At 43.2% G+C, this 19,896-nt stretch overlaps 1 long non-coding RNA gene across 1 annotated transcript in view; it reads right to left on the reverse strand.

Annotated features, from left to right (window-relative positions):
* Positions 1–404: 404 nt before the first annotated feature.
* Positions 405–19,896, reverse strand: part of LOC115099392 — an 87,051-nt gene continuing 67,559 nt past the window's right edge. The window contains exons 2-3 of the long non-coding RNA XR_003858764.1: positions 12,376–12,425; positions 405–686 (exon numbers count right to left, since the gene is read on the reverse strand). This is a non-coding gene — a long non-coding RNA (uncharacterized LOC115099392). The remainder of the gene's footprint in view (positions 687–12,375; positions 12,426–19,896) is intronic.

Consider the following 19,896-nt stretch of genomic DNA (forward strand, 5'->3'; position numbering starts at 1 on the left):
TTTTGAAAATTGCAACGATGCAGGGCATTGAATTGTCAATAGGTTTTACCCTAAATGGCTTTTGAAAATTGCTATGATAGTATATTGTATTTACATGCATAATGCCTTTGAAAATTCACCTGTATGTGTAGAGTTGGTCAGAAAAAGTATCCAAAGAGAAAGCATGTACAAATCTCTGTGGGCACTAGTTTCTTGGGCAATTTTCAAAGTAAAAGTATGTGCATACTAGTATTTTGAAAACTGGTGCAAAGGCTACAGGTAAAAAGAACCCACACGCTTTGCAGCTATGTGGATAGTAGGAAAACTTCACCACTAATGTTAGCAAAATGAAGAGGAGTATGGAGAAAATGAGGGTTCTTCTCCACTTTAGAGTTTTCGTCAATCAGTTTATTAAACAGGCAGCTCCGTGTGTACAAGCAGTCCAAGTAAACATCTTTTCACCAAGGTCCCCCGACACGGGAGGGACGGCACCATTAATATTTAACACTTTTCAGCTGGATGGCATAGTCTTTGACTATAAGGCCCATAATTACAGGGGTTCAAAAGGAGTCCTGGTACATGACACTTGGCTGAAGACTGTCGCTGTAATGACTGAGTTAAGTGTGTTGGGAAGAGATAAAGAAAAATATTAATCCCGGTTCCTATTCCGATTAAGCTTGAAATTCAGCAGCTCAGGAAGAAAATTTCTGGGACAAAAAAAAAATATATATAACATTAATAACAATAGTAGCACATAAAAATTATTTTTGATTCTAGAGAGTCTTTATACCTTGGGTTCCTCCTCAGTGATCGCTCTATCATTCATCCTTAACTGAAGTATGAAGAATGCAATATCTATTATACCATAAAAGCTTTGGTTATTGTACATAAGTATATAAAAGTAGTTTCTCAAATATAAAAATACATTATTTCAGAGTTATCGCATACATGAAAACAAAACCTCAGCAATTGTTGCAACCCAGAAAGATTGCACTTTGTAAACAATATCAATTGTTATGAAATACCATCTTCGATTAGAAGGCTGAGAGCTATGGCATGCCAGTGTTCCCAATGTTCATCATCATCATCATCGTCATTTACTTATCTCCTGTCCTTCCAGGGGTGACTTCAGAGCATGTTAAACAGTAAAGGCTCTACTGAGCCATCACAGAAAACAAGAAAGGCAGATTTCAATGTTTAGAGGGTGCAAGAAGGATAACAAACAGGTCTATGCGTATAGGTGTAATGTATAACAGCAATACAAGAACAAATACTACAGAAAACAGGAAAAAAGACATTCTTCATAAGAAAGGTGGAAAGGCAAGGCAGTGCACAGAATATCACTCAACGCACAATAAAGCTCTGGAATTTATTGTCAGAGGATGTGGTTAGTGCAGTTAGTGTAGCTGAATTCAAAAAAGGATTGGATATGTTCTTAGAGGAGAAGTCTTAACGGCTATTAATCAAGTTTACTTAGGGGTAGATCTTAAAAAAATACACGATCGCGTACTTTTGTTCGCGCACCAGGCGCGAACAAAAGTACGCTGGATTTTATAAGATACGCGCGTAGCCGCGCGTATCTTATAAAATCCGGGGTCGGCGCGCGCAAGGGGGTGCACATTTGTGCAACCTGCACGCGCCGAGCCCAGCGCGCGCTGCCTGTTCCCTCCGAGGCCGCTCCGATTTCGGAGCGGCCTCGGAGGGAACTTTCCTTCGCCCTTCCCCCACCTTCCCCTCCCTTCCCCTACCTAACCCACCCCCCCGGCCCTATCTAACCCCCCCTACCTTTGTCGGCAAAGTTACGCCTGCTGAAAGCAGGCGTAACTTTGTGCGCGCCGGCCGGCAGCCCTGCTCCGTGTTCCGGTCCTGGGGGCTGGTCCGGAGGCCTCGACCACGCCCCCGGGACGGCGCCACACCCCCGGGCCTGCCCCCAAAATGCCACGGCACGCCCCCGAAACGCCGCATCGTTTCGGGAACGCCCCCTCCCCGCCCCTTTTCCAAAGCCCCGGGACTTACGCCCGGGGCTTTACGCGCGCCAGCTGCCTATGCAAAATAGGCGCGCCGGCGAGCAAGGGCCCTGAGCTCGTAAATCCAGAAGGATTTACATGCGCGAAGGCCCTGCGAGCGTAAATCCGGAAGGATTTACACGCACTGGCCTTTTAAAATCCGCCCCTTAGGGAATAGCCACTGCTATTAATTGCATCAGTAGCATGGGATCTTCTTAGTGTTTGGGTAATTGCCAGGTTCTTGTAGCCTGGTTTGGCCTCTGTTGGAAACAGGATGCTGGGCTTGATGGACCCTTGGTCTGACCCACCATGGCAAGTTCTTTTGTTCTTATCAAGGACTGTAATTCACAGGAAAATGGTCAGGGATTTACTCTTTGTTTTGCTCATATTTCCAATCTTGACCAGTTTTATAAGTCATCACTCCAAACTGCTGTCTACTTTCCTCTGTCTCTTTTATCCTTTATTTTTATTTTACTTATTTATTTTACAGTTCTTTATCCTGCCCTCTAGTAAAAGAAGGCTGGTGAATTAAAGTGTAAATCTACTTCATAAAAATGGACTTCATGCATGCTTTTGCGGTTGAAGTCCATTTTGTAAAGGGTTGTGAATGTGTCTGGTTTTCAGCATACCCCCTAATGTATATGCATGAGATAGATTTATATACAATTGAGGCAGTGTGCATGCAAATCTTCATCATACATATTCATCAGGGATATCCTGAAAACCTGACCCATTTGCAGACCTTGAGGACTAGAAATGAATGCTACTGATTTAATCAAAGCTGCAACGTGACCCACTTTCCAAAAGGAGACTTTAGGCCAGTCTTGCCTTTTCGACAACACCTTCTAATGCATTTTGGTACTTGTAATGCTGATTAGGGATGTGAATCGTTTTTCTAATGAACTGAAATATCGTACGATATTTCTAAATTTGTTAGAAATCAGTTAAAGAAAGAAACAATCAATTTTACCCCCGATTTTTCATAAAAAAACGTTTTTCGGGTTAGTGCGCGCTAACAAAAATCATTTATTTTTGTTACTTTTTGTTATTTTTTTGCTATTTTGTTAGCGCGCACTAACCCAAAAAACGATTTTTCACTAAAAAAAAAATGGGGAAACGTGGGAAAATGATTTTTTTCCGCAGCCAGATGATCCCGAAAGCAGGAACGATTGGGCACCCGATTCACATCCCTAATACTGATTTCAAATGGGAGAAACAGATCTAGAAATTCCACGATGCCCTAGGATATTAGCTGAAAAAACAGGAAAGGACAATAGCTGCCATTCAGAAAATGATTTACATGATGGCTCTATCCAGCTAGCCAGCATTAGAAGATAATAGACCTTTAACTTCAAACCATTCTTCTATCGTGATGAGGCTAATTATGCTAGAAGTTTTGTATGCTAGTATATAATTTAAGAGATGCAAACAGCCAAAAAGTATACTTACATAACAAACTACAAAATAAAAGAATCATCTATTTGTATTGTATGAACAAAACCTGACCAATCATGCAACTAGGTAAATCTCATTGCCACCTTCTTTGTGCAGCTGATTATTAACTAGAAGCTAGATAATGCTCCAGGGGGCAAATACAAAACAAAAAGTGCTGAAAGTGGGCGCTGAGTCCGTGGCTGTCTGCGGCTTTCTGCCGGTTTAGAAGATTAAATTCCGCATCCGTTTTCCTAATAGGCGCATAGCCACAGGTTTGGGAAACGGATGCTGGTTAACTGAGCATCCATTTCCCCGAACCTGTCCGCCGGCACTATTTTTTAAACTTTTTTTTAAATCTTTTCTTCCTTTGACTTAATATTGCCACTATATTATGTCAGAGGATATACAAAAAAGCAGTATTTTCTGCTTTTCTGTACACCTTTTTGGGGTGCTCAGAAATTAACGCTTGCTGTGGGCAGGCATTAATTTCTGAGTGCAAAAATGTATTGGATGCACTTTTTTTTTTTTTGCATTGGTAGTGAATAATTAATAGCCTCATTCACATGCATTTGCATGTGATGAGTGCTATTAGTTTTCTGGCGTGTTGGACGTGTGTTGTGTAGGAACTATCCCCTTATAGCAACGTATAGCTTCCAATCTGTTGCTCACCTCTCTGCTGTGTACTGTGGCCAGTAAAGGAATGCAAATGAAAATGCTTCTGTCTCAAAAGGGTTCATTACTATGTTATTGACTAAGAAAATGAAAAAAAAAAAAATAACACTAAAAGCCTGGTTCACTAAGTATTTTCTTCCATTTTGTGTCTATAGGAAAAGACCTTGATGAATCAAGCCCTCTGTTGGACATGTGGAAAACACTCATACAGAACCAAGAGAACTTATGTGAAAGCAACTCATTGGTAATCTATAATAGCATTAATTAAAATATAAATTAAGTCAAATAAGCCAAAGTTTGGTACTAGGACTAAAGTAATCAATACTATTGTAAATTAGCAGAGGCTATCATTATGGTAACTGGACTTTTCTACAGTGGTGATGAATAAGGGTACTGCTACTAGTCATTAGATTTTAAATTAAAATTAACTAGCCAACTATCAATACAATTGAATTACAGTAGCAGTGCAGTTTTCAACCATTATAAGGTTAAAATCATCCAAAATGTATCTGCATTTAAACAGTATCTTTAAAATGGTATCATACCATTTATCTTTATTGACTTCATCTCTCTGGAAAGAGAAATAGTTGTGTGAAGAACTATAGTATCTGTATTTGTCAACCAGTTAATAGAATCAGCTTACCACTTTTTTGTTTATTTCTAGTTCTATTCTTTTTACCGATCCACTTTCAAAAGAACATTGCCATAACACTGGATGGAAGAAACTCAGGAAAATAGTACAGTAAGGAGTCTACTCAAAAAGTAACAATAAAGGATTTATAGCAACAAAACAGGTGTTTTATATTCAGGTATAGGTGAAATTTAAAGGCCTGATGAACGCCAGAACCAGGAGATATGTGAATATGTCAGGATGGCACGCACTGAGCAGACTTTAAAAGACCCCGGATACATGCATATCTCCCGCTGTACATACAAAAATATTTTCCTGAAAAAGGGCTGGGCATAGGCATTCCTGAATTTCACATTAAAATCAGCGTGTAAATATTTACACGCATGAGCGCACACCAGTGTTCCCTGCCATGTAACTTTACTTCTTCTATGGATAGTGTGTAAGTAGTAAAAAAAAAAAAAACAAATATCAGCAGGCTTTAAAGAGTCAGAGCTAACTGGAGAGAAGGGAGGCTATAACTAGCAGGGTTAGGAAGTCCTATCCCTTATGGGGCGGATTTTAAAAGGCCTGCGCGCCCGCGCGCCTATTTTGCATAGGCCGCTGGCGCGCGTAAAGCCCCAGGATGCGGGTAAGTCCCGGGGCTTTCGAAAAGGGGTGGGAGGGGGCGTGTCCGGGGCGTTCCCGAAACGCCGTGTCGTTTCGGGGGCGTGCCGCGGAGTTACATGGGCGGGCCTGGGGGCATGGCGCCGGCCCGGGGGCGTGGTCGAGGCCTCCGGATCAGCCCCTGGGACCGGAGGACAGAGCGGGGCTGCCGGCCGGCACACGCAAAGTTAGGGGGGAGGTTAGATAGGGCTGGGGGGTGGGTTAGGTAGGGGAAGGGAGGGGAAGGTGGGGGAAGGGCGAAGGAAAGTTCCCTCCGTGGCTGCTCCGAAATCGGAGCGGCCACGGAGGGAACAGGCAGCGCGCGCTGGGCTCGGCGTGCGCAGGTTGCACAAATGTGCACCCCCTTGCTCGCGCCGACGCCGGATTTTATAAGATACGCACGGCTACGTGCGTATCTTATAAAATGCGTACTTTTGTTCGCGCCTGGTGCGCGAACAAAAGTACGCAATCGCGTATTTTTTAAAGATCTACCCCTATCTGCGCAAACTGGGAACGAACTGGGTAAATGGCAAATTGTGTCGGCACATATGACTTTTAATATCCCCCCACTTACACAGTAGAAGTGGCATTTGTGTGCATAGGCATGCACCCACTTAAAATTGCATGCATATGTGCACATGCTCAGTCTGTTTTGTACCATACTCGCATATGGTTGCATATGCTATAAAATAGCTGCAGCCATGGAAGTGAAACGGCAAATGTGCGCACATATGTGCCCGTGCACCTATTTAAAAGTTACCATTTAAGGCTTCAATACTAAGAAGTGTACAGTAAACCTATTTTTATCATGTGCACAGCTTTATGGGGCAACCAAAAGTGAGACACTAAGCTGTGCAAATGAGGAAATAATACCAATTCAAGGGGAAATTGTGCAAAATGTATAATGCATATTAATTTTGGAAGTTCATAAAATCTGGTGTACAGAGGCTATTCATTAAACTGTGATAAACTGAAAAAGCAATGTCATAGAGAAATCAATGTCAGGTTTTTTTATTTCAGCTTCAGGTTGATGTTAAAGGCCTCTGAAAGTCTTTTTTATGTAGGTGAAAACTGTGGACTTTGTAGTCTGTTAACAGACTACTTTAACCCTCAGACTCCCTTGACAGCCCACTCCTGAACCCCTTCCTCACTATGATTGGGTCCCCAAAAGCATGGTTTATATCTGTGGCATCCTATTCCCCCCATTGGACCCTAGATCCCAAAACCCAATGAAGCCTACTCCCCCATCAGGAACAACCTCCTCACCTAAATATCTTTCAAGGTCATAGCATACCATCTCTCTGTTGGCCTTCTCCTGACCATCGGACCTCAGATCACCATATCTTTCCTGATGCCATGGCCTATCCTGTTTTCAAGCCACTAGAGCTCCAGCCTGAGGTCGTGATCCACTTGGCTATTAGGCTATAGTCTCCCATACCCTGATATCATTCCCTAGTCATCAATGGTGAGTTGAAATGTCGCTACCCCCAAAATTGACCATGAACCAATATATCTAGACCCTGCTCACCTTTACAGCTAGTTCAGGGTAATCTTTGGTGGAAAGGAACTGCTTATTTAGATTAAGCTATCAAGAATAGAATTAAACTTGTCGGGAGGTGAGGAGGAAAGGAGATGATTGAAAGGGGTCTGGAGGCCACTTTTCTTTTACCTGCAAACTTTATTGCTCAGCCGAAGGAGGTGAGGAAATCCCAGACCCGACGGTGATCTTGGCTGGCTACACCCCCAGTGTGACATCATTTTCTGGAGACGCCCTGAGGCCCTTAAAATCGGCCTAATAGCGGTGCATGGCCACCGCCGGTGCATCACAGAGGGCGCGGCTTTGTTAGAACTTTGTTTGAACTTGGGCTGAACTGGGTCTGAACTTGGACATAGTTTTTCGCTCCTTTAAACCTCATCACCTCCATATCAGGATCTAAAATAAATACCTATAGAATCGGCATTGTGGTGTTTGTGGTGTCCAATTGAGCCGTTACCTATCTAGATAGTGCCTTACTCCATGAGAAAAAGAAAAGCGAGGGAGAAGGAATCCCTCCCTAATATTACAGTAGGCCCAATGGACTCACATGTTGAGTGGAGAGACAGGATACCGGGAGTAAGTTCGCTAGAAGATGAAAGGGAAGAAGCTGTACCCGACATCTGATCTGAACTATTGACATCTTTGTCCCCGGTACTACGGATGGCGCCAGTGAACCCAGCAGGGGACAGGTTTTTGGAGCAATTACGATCACAAGAGGCTACCAGCTCATTGGAAAGAGGTAAGGAATGAGCTAGAGGTAGACTTGAAGCTCCTATTACTCAAAGGAGAACTGGTGAAGATGCTGAAAATGCTGTTTCTTTGTCATCTGTTGGTGAAGAACAGGGGAAGGGTAAATTAATGAAAATTGATTTGATTAAAACTAAGGAAATTTCTCTGGACTCAATCTGGGAAGCCTTACAGGCAGTTAATATTAACATGTTTAATCTAATGGTTCCACTGCATGATTTTATTGAGAGACATGATACAAGAATAGATAAAATAGAACAAAATGTAAAGCGAACACAGAAATCTATTCTGAAAATGGAGATTGAATTAAAAGAAAAATCAGATACATTTGCCTCTTTAATTAAAGAAAATCAATTATTGTCTATTAAATTAGAACAACTTGAAAATCAGTCAAGATCTAAAAATTTAAGATTTATTAATTTCCCTAGGGATCGGTTCACACCCCCTAAAGACATGTTAAAGAGGTACATGATGGATATTCTAAAAATCCCAGAACAGGCTATACGTATTACATCTAGAGTTTTCTATATTCCCCCCTATAAAAGGGGTGATATAGTGGATCAGAATGAGGTTCAGAAATTGGTTCCAACAGAACCATCACTGTTAAATTTAACAGAAATATTAGAGACGTCACAGGAGAAAATAATTACCCCTGCCACTCTTGTAGTATCATTCCTTCTAGAGTCAGATAAACAATTGGTATTAAAAATGTTTTTCAGAAATAGCTCAGCCACTTTTCTAAACTTAAAGGAAAGTGTTCTCCCGGATTTTTCCCAGGCAACACAAAAGAGGAGGAAATTATTTCTTTCTTTAAAAACCAGAGTGACAGAACTGGGTGCAATGTTCCTACTCAAATTCCCTGTGTAAGTGCATTGTGAAATGGCAGGGTTTAACACATATCTTTTATGTTCCAGATCAATTAATTACCTTTTTGTCAAATAAGAATAAATTGCCGACTAGTTCTTCGCTGATTGGGATAGGTCAGCAAAGTTAAGGTATTGATCCCGTAAATAATAATTTATATCTCTCCATGCTAGGTAAATTTTCTTTAAAGTTAAATAAAAGTTTCATACAGATGAGGAAATAGATCCTGAGTGAGGACTAATAAATATGAGAGATTTATATTAGAGATATAATTGTTGGTATGTAACGCTTTTTATATAATTGAGAAGTCTTTAGTGTGATGTGATGTAGAGATAATAAGAGTAAATATATGTAAAATTATTTGGGAAATGTTTAAATCTCTCTATGTATTGCCAATCAAGATATTAATGCTTGTGAATTTATGATATGAAAATTAATAAAAATTAAATTACAAAACTTGTAGTTGAGTCTGTCTGGTATACTTCAAGTATATTAATAGCCAAAAATCCTGGCAGAAAAATAGGCACTGATGTACTCAAGTCTGGCAGGTTATGCAGGGGACCGAGGAGGCCAGATGTTCAGGCAAAGATTGCACTGGTATTGGTAGCTATTTAGGCTATTACAAAGCTTTGTAGCTGGTTATGAAAAGGGAGATGTACTGGGTGTCAACAGTAAGTGGGGCATCTTCCATGCTCATCTACCTAAGGTTAGAGTAAAAATGGGGAAGATGACAAAGACTATGCTGTATAAGGAAGTATATCTTATAAGCCCCTACGCTGCATGGCTGTCAGTTTGGATATATTCTTTCAGTATGGATAGAAATAACTGAGCAGACTGGGTAGAATAATTGGTCTTTTTCTGCTGTCATCTACTATATTAGTATGTAATATCCCAGTAAGAACTCATAGCATTTCATAAACCTAAATTGTCTACTTTGGGGTGGACACTATGGGGGTAATAGGGCACTATATAAAAACTCCTTAAGTAGGGAGAAGAAACAATAACTAATGTGACATTTGCATATTAGCGCAGGATGCACTATTTAACGCACGCATTAGAGCCTTAACGCTAGCATTAAGGCCCTAATGCAAAATGATAAATGACCCTGTTAGCTGGTTGGCACTGGAAATCAGCACTAACCAGCTAAGTTAAGACCCATCTGGCCAATTCAGTGGTAAACTTGATCCCTTCTCTATTCCACCTCAACAGGGGATCCCCCTTCCCTTGCAGAGGACTCACTGCCACCACCACCATCCCAACCCTACCTGGTAGAAAATTATTTGTAAAGGAAATTAATTTTCCCTAGCCCTTCAATATTATTTTGACACTACTAATTCATTCTCTCCATTCTCTTTCCCTTTTGATCCATTTTGCCATTCTGCCTAGGCAAAAAATAAAAGTTTAAGAACATAAGAACATAAGAACATGCCATACTGGGTCAGACCGAGGGTCCATCAAGCTCATCATCCTGTTTCCAACAGTGGCCAATCCAGGTCATAAGAACCTGGCAAGTACCCAAAAACTAAGGGCCTCATTTTCTAAAGTATTGCAGCCGAAAGGGGGGGTGGGCCTGCGCTAGCCGGCAGCGATCGCACCGTCGCGGTGCGATTGCTGCCGGTTTCGCACCCAATAGCTATTAGGCGCGAACTCGGACGCGAAAAGGGCCTTACCTTTTCGTTGTCCGCGGCATCTTCGAGGAGTCGGCCCCGGTGACGCCCTGACTCCTCTTCTTCCAGGGCCGACACCGCCCCCATTTTGGTATCGCACGCGATAAGGGACATTTTGCGTGCAAAACGTCCCTTATCGTGTGTGATCTGATTAGAAAATGAGGCCCTAAGTCTATTCCATGTTACTGTTGCTAGTAATAGAAGTGGCTATTTTCTAAGTCAATTTAATTAATAGCAGGTAATGGACTTCTACTCCAAGAACTTATCCAATCCTTTTTAAACACAGCTACACTAACTGCTTTAACCACATCCTCTGGCAACAAATTCCAGAGTTTAATTGTGTGTTGAGTAAAAAAGAACTTTCTCCGATTAGTTTTAAATGTGCCACATGCTAACTTCATGGAGTGCCCCCTAGTCTTTCTATTATCCGAAAGAGTAAATAACCCATTCACATCTACTCGTTCTAGACCTCTCATGATTTTAAACACCTCTATCACCTCTACTTACTATTCCAGCAGTACAATTAGCATGGCTGAATGAAGTGAGGGACAGAGATCTGTCCCTGGCAGGTCCTAGAATATGGAACATGTTCCCCGTAGAGATTCGAATGGAGAAGAATTTTAAACAATTTTAGAGGGCTCTAAAAATGTGGCTTTTTAAGGAGGCCTACCCCAACCCATCTTAAATTCTGTTCTTACATCATGATTTTACAGTTTTAACTATTTTTATCTTGTTTTATAGAAGATGGTTTGTTATTGTTTCCACCATACATTGGTCATAAGATAGGAAGAGGCACGGATAGTCGTATGATAAGCTTATTTAATTGTTTTATGAGTTGTTTTTATTTGAATAGTTATAATTTGTTTTATTTTTTTGTCCTAGGAAGTTGATTTTAGTATATTTATTGTGCATTATTATTTATTGTTGTAAACTGTTACGATGGAACACGAGTGACGGTATACAAAAACTAATAAATAAATAAATATACAATATTATTATTAATATTTCTATTAATTATCTAAAATTGAATAAACAAAGACACAAACATATAAAGTAATTTATTTGTCACAAGGGATGAAGGAGCCAAAATTAGAACTGAAGAATGTTCTTTTTATATTTATCACATACTCCTCTATTCACTAACCAGTATTTTCCAAATCAAACCTAGAGACAAACCTTACGAAATGAATATGCATGAGACAGATTTGCATACAGTGGATCTCCAATTAAGGTTACCAACAGGCTCCAGATTTTCCTGACAGAGATGATCCTGTCTTTGGTTTACTCCATTGCATGCAAGGACTTTAGTTCTGATTTCCCAATTGCATTCCATAAAAAATTTGACTATAGATTCCTATAAGCAATGGAATAAACCTAGAACTGGTTCAACCCTGTCGAGTGAATCAGGAGCCAGTTGACTCCCTGTCACCAATGTATGTAAATCTATCTTATACATTTGGGGGTTATGCACATAAGGTACGCGTGTAACCCTTTTAAAACACCCCTGCGTGCGCCGAGCCTATATTGCATAGGCTTCCGGCGCGTGCAAAGCCCCGGGATGCGGGTAACTCCCGGGGCTTTCTTGGGGTGGGCATGTCGGGGGCGTGACGTGGTCAGCGCATCATCAGGGGGCATGTTGGGGGGCGTGATGCGGTCAGCGCGTCATCCGGGGGCGTTGCCGCGGGCGTGGTTTCGGCCCGGGGCGTTCCGGGGGAGTGGCCGCGACCTCCGGACCAGCCCCTGGACCGGAACATGGCACACGGCAGCCGGCCCGCCGCGTGCAAGGTTATGCCTGCTTCGAGCAGGCGTTAACTTGTGCGACAAAGGTAGGGGGGAGGTTTAGATAGAGCCAGGGTGTGGTTAGGGAGGGGAAGGGAGGGGAAGGTGGGGGGAGGTGGAAGGAAAGAATGGGCAGCACGCGCAGGGCACGCGCAAGTTGCACAAATGTGCACCCCCTTGCCGAGGCTTTGGCATTGGCCCGTGACTGCATTGAGACACTGGCATCACATTTGGGCCTAGCCCGAGGGCCCTGTTTTTGTCCTTGATCTAGGCCATAGACAAAGCCCCAGCTTCGAGCCTAGGACTAGGCCCGATGCATTAATTTAAAACAAAATGAATGAATTAGCCTTATTCATTTCATTTTGCACTTTCATTTTAAACTAATGCACATGACTAGTACGCAGTCAGTCCACTCACCTCCACTGTTTTCAGCACGGCTCCCATGCCTTCTTCTTCAGGTCCTCAGTCTATATAAAGAAATACAAATACAAAGTTTATTTTGCACTGCAGCTGCTACTATGACCTCCATACTGGTATATATCTATGTATTCTATTGATGTCTGGAATGTTGTATTCCTCGTACATTGCTGTAAACCAATGTGATGGTAATTCCAAACACCAGTATAGAAAAACCCAATAAACAAAATAAAATAAAAATGAATAGCATAGCTCTATGCACTCTCTTAATGCATCTAGAAGTTGTAAGATGCCACCAGGTTCCAAAGTACCCCAGAACAGAGACATTTCATGAAAATGCCATAGCACCCCTTTTCATGAGGGAACAAGCTGTCCAGCCAGTGGGGATATCCCTTTCCAAAGCGTACACAGATTTGGGAACTAACAGGAACCACAGGAAATGGCCTAATCTCATTGGAGCCGCAGCGAGACTGAAGAAAATGTATTTATGAGCATCAACATTTAAGAAGATGTACATGCAATCACCTCTAAGTTAAGTTGTTTTAATTGTAACAAAAATTATAAAAAATATGAATATAAAGGACTTGTGAGTCCCTGAACTATGATTATACTGTGGATGCAGTCATTATCAAGATTTTGCAAACTCAGACTTTGAGCATTTGATAGCTTCTCTGTATGATGGTCATTTTTGATTATATAACAAATTTCTATTGATATGGAGTTAGATGAAATATTGATTTCAGGTACTCTCTTTTGGTGGATTATCTTGCTGTACAACACTGTAAAGCATTGCTGTATTTGAAAATAGCACCCTCCACTGGGGAGGATACGTCAGATTTAATTTACTCTGGCACGTAAACAGTGGACGCTATCATTTGTGAAAAAAGAAGAAAAGAAGAAGAATTAATGACTAAGTCTAGCTTTGGTTCCTGTACTGAGGCTTCGGTATCAGGATCCAGCCTCCAGGACAGGATCCAGCATTGAGCCTGGGCCCAGGCTCCAGCATAGACTGAGCCCCAGGCATCAGTACCTGGTCTCTGGGCTGAGTCCTGGCATCAGACCTGGGCCCAGGCTCCGGTCTAGGTCGAAGCCCAGGCTTTGGGACCCAGATACCAGGCAGGATGCTGGCATTGGGTCTGGGAACTGGCTAAGGACCAGGCCTCTGGACTTGGCCACGGCTTCAGCTACCTGATGGATTAGGTAAGTAATTTTTCAGGGGGGGGGGGGCTTTTTCTTGGGTTTCGGCCAAAGCCCTAGCATTGGCCTGGACCTAGGCTGAGACCCCAGCATCACTTTCAGGCATGGGCCACAGCCTCTGCTTTCGACCTCGGCCTATAGTCTCGGCCTAAGCCTGAGTGGAAGTTTTAACCGAAATAAACAAATAAGATTTATTTAATTTGAGATTCAATTAATTTCGGGGCCTGCCGAATGAAATGAATTGACCCTTATTCATTGCATTTTGCAAATTTGGTTAAAACATCTGCACATTCCTAATATCTGTAGATTCACTATGTTGGTAGTTTAAAAATTAAAACTCTGTCTTTGTAAAGCATTAATAAAATGTGTCTCCACCTGCCAAACTAGCATGTTAGTATATCCCAGATGGATTCAGAATAGTTCTAATGTAGAGCAGGCCATTACATTTTGGAATCTCTTCTCTTAAATGTATTAGTGAATGAATAGGACTTTGCAAAATGAACTGGTTGTAAATTAACACAAGCATTTCTTACTATGTTAAGGCAGTATATAAATGTAACATCATCTGTCTGGGGATTAGGTGAAAACTTTATTGCTTATAAAATCATACTTTGTAAAAAAAATTATAAACAATATGCTGATGAAAGAAAAACTTGTAATCACTCTGTGACTATTCAAAGTAATGTTAGCTAATGCCTTAGATTTTTATTCATTGAATGTGAATTTGAATGATTTAATTTTATTTAAAGTAATCCAAGGGAACATTCCTTTCATAATTTTGTGATGCATGATTTTATGCTATTTCTTCTCTATTTAGGTAAACATATTTATACAAGAAACTATGGCTTCCATAATTTCAGATTATAAAAATGTAGATGTTGATATTCTAAAGCAGGGCTTCCCAAACCTGTCCTGGGGACCCCACAGCCAGTTGGGTTTTCAGGATTTCCACAATGAATATGCATGAAATAAATTTGCATATCACAGAGACTCAGTTTATGCAAATTTAACTCAAACATATTCATTGTGGATATTCTGAAAACCCGACTGGCTGTGGGGTCCCCAGGACAGGTTTAGGAAGCTCTGTTCTAAAGGCTTTCTCAGGGTAATTTTGTTGAGTTACTCGGACAAAACCTGAGTTCGAAATTTTCCACCCCTTTCAGTACACAAATGTTAGCCAGGTAAGTCATTACCTAGAAACAGGTTAGCTGGATAAAAAAAAAAAGTCAGAGGGAGTCTTTCCAGAAGCAGCAGAACTAAAGTTATCTGGCTAGCACCAATATGAAGCATCAGCCAGATACATTTCCATGGGTAAGTGTGGTCAGGTGAATTGCTGTCTTAAAATTCTCCGAGTAAGTTTAGCCAGATAGCTTTAAGTGGATATTCAACGGAACACTTACTTGGCTACGTTCTGATGAATAGCCAGCAAAAGTTACACTACTAACTTTACCCAGGTCATTTTCCTACTCCGTGGCTTGCTCAATTTTGATTCCTTTGTGTTAAATTTCAATAAAATGAATTGAAGTGAGAGGAAACATTAAACAAATGATGAGGTATTAATTATATTTAATACATTTCTTCCTCATCTTCTCATTACATTATAATTAATTTCAAAGGAATGCTTGCCCTAGAGGATATATAATTGGCTGGAAATAAGAAGACTTGGGTTTAAATCGTGCTTTTTCAGTCGACAATCCATTACCCTGAAAGGGTGAGTCACTTAACTGGCTGTATAGATTTTATTTTATTCTGAGGACTCCTCCCTAAATATTCAGGATCTGCACCAAAAAAAAGTCATTGCATTTTGTTTTTTGTTTTCTAGCATTTTCTAATTTCTTTCTATGTGTATTTCTGTTCATTTTGGAGGAGTAGCCTTGTGGTTAGAGCAGCAGACTGGAAATCAGGGTTCAAATCCTACTGCCACTCCTTATGACCTTGAGCAAGTTACTTTATCCTCCATTGCCTCAGGTGCAAATTAAGGGCCTGAATTAATTACTAAGGCTTTTCTCCCATTCTGTGTCTATGGGATAAAGGCTTTGTAAATGAGGCCTTTAGACTGTAAGCCCTCTGGGGACAGGGAAAAATCTATGTTACTGAATATTATCTGCTTTGAAATAATGAAAAACAGAACATAAATCAAATGTAAAAAACAAAACAAAAAAAAAAACCTGCTATGAAATAAACATCAACAGGAACAGAAAAGTACTAGGAGTGGCAAGAGTGCTTTAATAGAGGTGCAAAGCAGCAGCGAGAGTGTAAAAAATACACTACAGCTTCAAAAGAGAGCACAGGTAACAGTTGCATAAACTCTCGAAGGCAGCATGGCAGGCAAAGTGGCAAGACAAGTGGCATCAACATCCTACAGCACAATGAAGGGGGAACATAGCAAGCAGAAAGAGTGTCAGAAAAAACCACAAGGCGCCGATAAAGGGACAAAGCAGCAGAAAGACTAGCACCAACACACTGAGGAACCATGATAGTGGCAAGAACACCACAAGGAGTAGAATCGTCTGGTGTATGGCAGCAAGGTAGAGTGGCAGAAAGATGATAGGGGCAAGACAGGCTGGCAGAGCGGAGGTAGTCAGATCACTGTGGTTTTGATAGGGGCAAGACAGGCTGGTAGAGCTAAGGTAGTCAGTAGGGATGTGAATCGTGTGATCGATCGTCTTAACGATCGATTTTGGCTGGGGGAGGGAAATCTGATCGTCATGTTTTGGTTTTTTTTTTAAATCGTAAAAAATCATAAATCGGGGGAGGGCGGGAAAACCGGCACACCAAAACAACCCTAAAACCCACCCCGACCCTTTAAAACAAATCCCCCACCCTCCCGAACCCCCCCAAAATGTTTTAAATTACCTGGGGTTCAGTGGGGGGGGGGGGGGTCCCGGCACGATCTCCCACGATCTTCTGCTCTCGAACCATGGCTGTGTTAATAGAAATGGCGCCGGTGGCCCTTTGCCCTTACCATATGACAGGGCAAAGGTAGCGCCGGCGCCATTTTGGTTTCTGTCATCCGACGTCACGAGTGCAGGAGATCGCTCCCAGACCCATGCTGGACCCCCAGGGACTTTTGGCCAGCTTGGGGGGGCCTCCTGACCCCCACAGGACTTGCCAAAAGTCCAGCGGGGGTCCGGGAGCGACCTCCTGCACTCTCGCCTTATTGCCAATATTCAAAATGGCGCCGGCGCTACTTTTGCCCTCACTATGTCATACGGGTTATATGACATAAAAATCGTCGATACGGGTCGTATGACATAGTGAGGGCAAAGGTAGCACCGGCGCCATTTTGAATATTCGCAATAGGGCGCGAGTGCAGGAGGTCGCTCCCGGACCCAATGGCCCATCTTTAAAAATGGCGCTGGCCATCCAGTGCTTCTACCATGTGACAGGAGCCGGCCAATGGCAAGGATACCCTGTCATATGGTAAGGGCAAAGGGCCATCTGCGCCATCTTTATGAGTGGCAGCCGACGGCCTGAGAACGGGAGATCGCTCCTGGGACCACCACTAGACCACCAGGTATGTTTTGGGGGGCTCAGGAGGGTGGGGGAAGCTAAGGGGTCGTTTTTAAAGGGTCAGGTGGTTTTTTTTTTATCGGGCCATCGGCACCATTTTTGAGTGGCAGCCAAAATAGCGCCAATGGCCCGATAGCGGAAGATCGGTCCCCGCGGCCCCACTGGACCACCAGGTAATCGTAAAAAGTGTTTGGGGGGGTTCGGGAGGGTGGGGGAAGGTAAGGGTTTAATTTTAAAATGTCGGGCCTCACTACAAAAAAAATAACGATGTGAATCGGAATCAATTCCGATTCACATCACCCACATCACCCACGATCAGATTTTTCCCCCCCTCTAGCCGAACCCGATCGTTAAGATGATCAGGCACATGATTCACATCTCTAGTAGCAATAGCAATTGAATAAAGATTTGAGACACTCCGAGAGAGCTCAGACAGCAAACAAGCTTCTCAGATAGAACCCAAGAAGAGGGGAGCGGGGTAAAGGGGGAGGGGTCCCCTGCATCTGGCACGACTGACAACCGGGGCATACTGTCCACCTGACCCATCTTGAAACACGGACCAAGGAGTCTAACATGCGTGCTAGGACCTGAAACATGATGAACTATGCCTGGGTGGGGTGGAGCTGCTGCAGGTGCAGATCTTGGTGGTAGTAGCAAATATTCAAACAAGAGCCCCAGGGAGCGTTCCCTTTCCTTTGTGCAGGAAATGGCTCCCTAGAATGAGTTTGCCCCTACAGTGTGGTGGTTCCTTTGGCGTCTAGTGAGCTCTCGCTGGTCTTTTAAAATCTGATGAACGTAGCAGATATACAAACAAGAATTTTGAAGGCCGAGGCGGAGGAGGTTTCCATGTGAACAGCGGTTCAACATGGGTCAATGGTTGTTAAGAGATAGGAGACACCCGGGGAGAGTTCCCTTTCCTTTGTGCAGGAAAGGGCTCCTTGAAATGGGTTCGCCCCAAGAGTGGGGCAGGAACCTTCAAAGTGTGGCGACGTGGAGGAGGTTTCCATGTGAACAGCGGTTCAACATGGGTCAGTGGGTGTTAAGAGAGAGGCTACACCCGGGGAGAGTTCCCTTTCCTTTGCGCAGGAAAGGGCTCCCTGGAATGGGTTCGCCCCTAGAATGTGGTGGTTCGCTGGTCTTTTAAAATCTGGTGGACGTAGCAGATATACAAATGATAATTTTGAAGGCCGAGGCGGAGGAGGTTTCCATGTGAACAGTGGTTCAACATGGGTCAGCGTGTGTTAAGAGATACGTGACACCCGGGAAGAGTTCCCTTTCCTTTGCGCAGGAAAGGCTCCCTGGAATGGGTTCGCCCCAGAGTGGGGCCCGAGCCTTCAAAGTGTGGCGAAGTGGGGAAGGTTTCCATGTGAACAGCGATTCAACATGTGTTTGCGGGTGTTATGAGAGGCGACACCCGGGGAGAGTTCCCTTTCCTTTGTGCAGGTATGTTGTGGTTTGATCTGTCACTTCTTCCTGAACTGGTTCACTGCCAGAAGAAAATGGCATCTTTTTCATTTGTGAAAGATAATTCAACAGAGGATGCTTTTACAGCAATAGAGACTGCTATTTGTGAAGCAAGAACTGAGCTGGAGATTATTTGTGAATACCCAGAAGTTATTAACTGTACTTATGCACTTCAGCTGATGACAAAGGAACTTGAAGAGCTCTCAGAAATAAGAAAATTGCTACTCAAGTTGAAATCTATAATATCAACCTATGTTGACTTTGTACACTATACAGTTCCTATGTAAACTAAGGGGTAGATTTTCAAAGGGGTACGCGCGTATGATACGCACGTACCCCCCGAAAACCTACCCCAAACCCCCCCTGCATGTGCCGAGCCTATTTTGCATAGGCTCGGCGGCGTGCGCAAGCCCCTGGACGCGCGTAAGTCCCGGGGCTTGCATGGAGGGGCGTGTCGGGGGGCGGGCCGCGAGTGACGTGGCGTTTAGGGGGCGGGCTTGGGGGCGTGGTGCAGGCCCGGAGGTGTGGTTGAGGCCTCCAGACCAGCCCCCGGGTCGAGTGATGGCGCGCCAGCAGCCCGCTGGCGCACGTAGATTTACGCCTGCTTTCTGTAGGCGTAAATCTGCCAACAAAGGTAGGGGGGGGTTAGATAGGGCCGGGGGAGTGGGTTAGGGAAGGGAAGGTGAGGGGAGGTGGAAGGAAAGTTCCCTCCAAGGCCGCTCTGATTTCGGAGCGGCCTCGGAGGGAACAGGCAGCGTGCGCTAGGCTCGGCGCGCGCAGGTTGCACAAATGTGCACCCCCTTGTGCACGCCGACCCCGGATTTTATAAGAAAATCCAGCGTACTTTTGTTCGCGCCTGGTGCACGAACAAAAGTACGCCCGCGCGTACATTTATAAAATCTACCCCTATGGGAACACAGAGGATGAACTAGAGTACAACTACCACAAGTTTTCTATAGTACTAGAAACATTAATGTTGGCAGCTAAGAAAGATTTAGGCAAAATGGGCCATATTATGAAGGTCATGAAAACTATTGAGCATATGAAATAAGTAAGCTCCAAACATCTTAAATCAGCTTTTTATGTTCTTACATTCCAAATGTTGCAAAACAGGAAAAATAATTTTCTGGAAAGACGTGATGCACAAATACATGAAATTGAAATTAGAGATACTAGAACTAAACTCAGACACAGCGTTTGGGGTCAGGCCCTTGTAGTGGCATAAGGGCTGGATGGGCAGGCACATCAGTTGAGGTCAGGCCCTTGTAGTGATGTAAGGGCTGGACAGACAGGCACAGCGTTTGGGATCAGGTCCTTGTAGTGACGTAAGGGCTGGACAGACAAGCA

The sequence above is a fragment of the Rhinatrema bivittatum genome, chromosome 9, assembly GCF_901001135.1.
Source record: "Rhinatrema bivittatum chromosome 9, aRhiBiv1.1, whole genome shotgun sequence".
Lineage (NCBI taxonomy): Eukaryota > Metazoa > Chordata > Amphibia > Gymnophiona > Rhinatrematidae > Rhinatrema > Rhinatrema bivittatum.